Raw genomic sequence first — 5,000 nt, 5'->3', positions numbered from 1 at the left:
CAGCATCGCTGGCTATGATCGGGCAATTTACGGGCTTGCAATCCTCTCCTTTCCATGACTACCGGAGCAGTCTGGAATGTGTGTTTCCAGCAATCCAACACTATGTGAGCTATTCCAATCTATGCGTCCAACTGGTGAACATTATGTTGTGAAGGCGAGCTCCACTGTACTTACCACCGGGTATGGTGTTCGTACAACCATCAGTAAACATGTGAACCAACGACGATCGAAGGAATAAATTCCGTTCTCAGCATCGCTGGCTATGATCGGGCAATTTACGGGCTTGCAATCCTCCTATGCACCTGGCAATGTATGGTAGTGTTTCCTGCTGCTTTCCTGATTTGGATGTGTACCATGGCCTTTATCAGGCACTCTCTACTAGCTCCGGAATCGAACCCTGATTCCCGCTTCCCGTCACAACCATGGTAGTCCTCTACACTACCATCAATAGTTGATGGGGCACAGTCAAGTGAAAGATCGGTACCAGACTTCAACTCAATCGGCCGATTGGTTTAACTAATAAGTGCACCGGTCCTACCACCTTCAGAAGCAGCATTCCCGGCCTGTTGCATGTATTAGCTCTGGTTTTCATCAATCTTCCCCTGCTGTGTTATACTGAGCTTATGCGGTTTCTCGATTGTCGTGCAAAGTGTGTTATCACACATACCCAATATGCTCAACTCTCATGTTCGTTTGACGCACCAAACTTTATTAGTGATGCACCACACAACAGGTTTTAATATACGCGATCGTGTGTGTTTCAGTGTGAACTTGGTGCGCCAAGTCCATTTGTGATGCATCACTTAGCTAACCATCTTTCGGGACTGTTTAGGGTATGTGCTCCTCCACATCTATGCTTACTCGTACACATTCTCTGTCAATAGGTTTAAGATCGGGCATTCTACCATATCATTGCCTTAATGCTTTCAAATCAAGGCTACCAGGGTAGCCTAATTGCGTTCGAAACTCAACTTGTGAGCTGTCGGCCCTAGAAGTTTTTTAGGCTGCTAGGACCTCTCTCTATATTTTGCCTTTGGACTTCTCGAAGCTCAACTTGTGAGCAGTTCCATGCACCACTACCCGTATCTCTTAGCTTAGTTCTAGCCATGTGCGTTCAAAGCTCAACGTTAAGCTGTGTCCTGCACCACAATCGTTATATAATAAGCTTATCTCTAAGCTTTTTTGCGTTCAATGCTCAACGTTAAGCTATCCCTTCGCTTAGAACCTCGCTCTACATTTTGCCTTTGGACTTCTCGAAGCTCAACTTGTGAGCAGTTCCATGCACCACTATAGGTATCTCTTAGCTTAGTTCTAGCCATGTGCGTTCAAAGCTCAACGTTAAGCGGCCTCATGCACCACAACCCTTGTATCTTAAGCTTATCTCTAAGCTTTTTTGCGTTCAATGCTCAACGTTAAGCTATCCCTTCGCTTAGAACCTCGCTCTATATTCAACTTTCAGATACCTCAAAGCTCAACTTATGTGGTCTGCAATTGCTCTTGAACGGGTACAATTTCTGACAGAGGGGGGTTTTTGGCCCAAATTATGCATTATTAGTTTAACCTCCGTCGCAGAACCACATTTGACCAGGTCGAGAAAAAAATTTTTTCGTGACGACCTGGTCCCCCATAGTAGGGAATGAACATGACATCTTAACCATATTTGACCATTTTCAAATTTCTCGTCGCGGAATGATGACTTTACTAGTAAAATTTGTTCCGGGTAGGGACCTCCCATACAAAATTTTCATCGCTCCAAAAGTGATTTCGTTTCACTTTTCAACATTTACAAGGTCCATAAATCATGTTTTGAGACGATATGGAAAAAAAAATTTTTTGCCCGTCTCGACCAACTCGACCGATGGTGACCACAGCAGGGTGCTCCATACAAATTTTCCTTATGTGGAATTTTCAGTGTAAAATAAGGTTTCTCCAATCGATCGCGGGTTTCACTTTTCATCATTTGCTAGGTCTAACTATGATGTTTTGAGTGGTCCCGCAAAAATTTTTTCTCTTAGCCAGTCGACCCTTTCGTCCATGTCGGTGTGCTCTGCAGTAGGGTGCTCCATACAAATTTTCCTAATGTGGAATTTTTCAGTGTAAAATAAGGTTTCTCCAATCGATCGCGGGTTTCACTTTTCATCATTTGCTAGGTCTAACTATGATGTTTTGAGTGGTCCCGCAAAAATTTTTTCTTGGACCGGGCCTTCCTTCCCGGCCCGGTCGGTGTGCTCTGCAGTAGGGTGCTCCATACAAATTTTCCTTATGTGGAATTTTTCAGTGTAAAATAAGGTTTCTCCAATCGATCGCGGGTTTCACTTTTCATCATTTGCTAGGTCTAACTATGATGTTTTGAGTGGTCCCGCAAAAATTTTTTCTTGGACCGGGCCTTCCTTCCCGGCCCTGTCGGTGTGCTCTGCAGTAGGGTGCTCCATACAAATTTTCCTTATGTGGAATTTTTCAGTGTAAAATAAGGTTTCTCCAATCGATCGCGGGTTTCACTTTTCATCATTTGCTAGGTCTAACTATGATGTTTTGAGTGGTCCCGCAAAAATTTTTTCTTGGACCGGGCCTTCCTTCCCGGCCCTGTCGGTGTGTTCTGCAGTAGGGTGCTCCATACAAATTTTCCTTATGTGGAATTTTTCAGTGTAAAATAAGGTTTCTCCAATCGATCGCGGGTTTCACTTTTCATCATTTGCTAGGTCTAACTATGATGTTTTGAGTGGTCCCGCAAAAAATTTTTCTTGGACCGGGCCTTCCTTCCCGGCCCTGTCGGTGTGCTCTGCAGTAGGGTGCTCCATACAAATTTTCCTTATGTGGAATTTTTCAGTGTAAAATAAGGTTTCTCCAATCGATCGCGGGTTTCACTTTTCATCATTTGCTAGGTCTAACTATGATGTTTTGAGTGGTCCCGCAAAAATTTTTTCTTGGACCGGGCCTTCCTTCCCGGCCCTGTCGGTGTGCTCTGCAGTAGGGTGCTCCATACAAATTTTCCTTATGTGGAATTTTTCAGTGTAAAATAAGGTTTCTCCAATCGATCGCGGGTTTCACTTTTCATCATTTGCTAGGTCTAACTATGATGTTTTGAGTGGTCCCGCAAAAATTTTTTCTTGGACCGGGCCTTCCTTCCCGGCCCTGTCGGTGTGCTCTGCAGTAGGGTGCTCCATACAAATTTTCCTTCTGTGGAATTTTTCAGTGTAAAATAAGGTTTCTCCAATCGATCGCGGGTTTCACTTTTCATCATTTGCTAGGTCTAACTATGATGTTTTGAGTGGTCCCGCAAAAATTTTTTCTTGGACCGGGCCTTCCTTCCCGGCCCTGTCGGTGTGCTCTGCAGTAGGGTGCTCCATACAAATTTTCCTTATGTGGAATTTTTCAGTGTAAAATAAGGTTTCTCCAATCGATCGCGGGTTTCACTTTTCATCATTTGCTAGGTCTAACTATGATGTTTTGAGTGGTCCCGCAAAAATTTTTTCTTGGACCGGGCCTTCCTTCCCGGCCCTGTCGGTGTGCTCTGCAGTAGGGTGCTCCATACAAATTTTGCTTATGTGGAATTTTTCAGTGTAAAATAAGGTTTCTCCAATCGATCGCGGGTTTCACTTTTCATCATTTGCTAGGTCTAACTATGATGTTTTGAGTGGTCCCGCAAAAATTTTTTCTTGGACCGGGCCTTCCTTCCCGGCCCTGTCGGTGTGCTCTGCAGTAGGGTGCTCCATACAAATTTTCCTTATGTGGAATTTTTCAGTGTAAAATAAGGTTTCTCCAATCGATCGCGGGTTTCACTTTTCATCATTTGCTAGGTCTAACTATGATGTTTTGAGTGGTCCCGCAAAAATTTTTTCTTGGACCGGGCCTTCCTTCCCGGCCCTGTCGGTGTGCTCTGCAGTAGGGTGCTCCATACAAATTTTCCTTATGTGGAATTTTTCAGTGTAAAATAAGGTTTCTCCAATCGATCGCGGGTTTCACTTTTCATCATTTGCTAGGTCTAACTATGATGTTTTGAGTGGTCCCGCAAAAATTTTTTCTTGGACCGGGCCTTCCTTCCCGGCCCTGTCGGTGTGCTCTGCAGTAGGGTGCTCCATACAAATTTTCCTTATGTGGAATTTTTCAGTGTAAAATAAGGTTTCTCCAATCGATCGCGGGTTTCACTTTTCATCATTTGCTAGGTCTAACTATGATGTTTTGAGTGGTCCCGCAAAAATTTTTTCTTGGACCGGGCCTTCCTTCCCGGCCCTGTCGGTGTGCTCTGCAGTAGGGTGCTCCATACAAATTTTCCTTATGTGGAATTTTTCAGTGTAAAATAAGGTTTCTCCAATCGATCGCGGGTTTCACTTTTCATCATTTGCTAGGTCTAACTATGATGTTTTGAGTGGTCCCGCAAAAATTTTTTCTTGGACCGGGCCTTCCTTCCCGGCCCTGTCGGTGTGCTCTGCAGTAGGGTGCTCCATACAAATTTTCCTTATGTGGAATTTTTCAGTGTAAAATAAGGTTTCTCCAATCGATCGCGGGTTTCACTTTTCATCATTTGCTAGGTCTAACTATGATGTTTTGAGTGGTCCCGCAAAAATTTTTTCTTGGACCGGGCCTTCCTTCCCGGCCCTGTCGGTGTGTTCTGCAGTAGGGTGCTCCATACAAATTTTCCTTATGTGGAATTTTTCAGTGTAAAATAAGGTTTCTCCAATCGATCGCGGGTTTCACTTTTCATCATTTGCTAGGTCTAACTATGATGTTTTGAGTGGTCCCGCAAAAATTTTTTCTTGGACCGGGCCTTCCTTCCCGGCCCTGTCGGTGTGCTCTGCAGTAGGGTGCTCCATACAAATTTTCCTTATGTGGAATTTTTCAGTGTAAAATAAGGTTTCTCCAATCGATCGCGGGTTTCACTTTTCATCATTTGCTAGGTCTAACTATGATGTTTTGAGTGGTCCCGCAAAAATTTTTTCTCTTAGCCAATCGACCCTTTCGACCATGTCGGTGTGTTCTGCAGTAGGGTGCTCCAACCAAGT

The sequence above is a fragment of the Anopheles marshallii genome (assembly GCF_943734725.1).
Source record: "Anopheles marshallii chromosome X unlocalized genomic scaffold, idAnoMarsDA_429_01 X_unloc_143, whole genome shotgun sequence".
In the NCBI taxonomy this organism is placed as follows: Eukaryota; Metazoa; Arthropoda; class Insecta; order Diptera; family Culicidae; genus Anopheles; species Anopheles marshallii.
Note: the sequence above shows the minus strand (reverse complement) of the source record.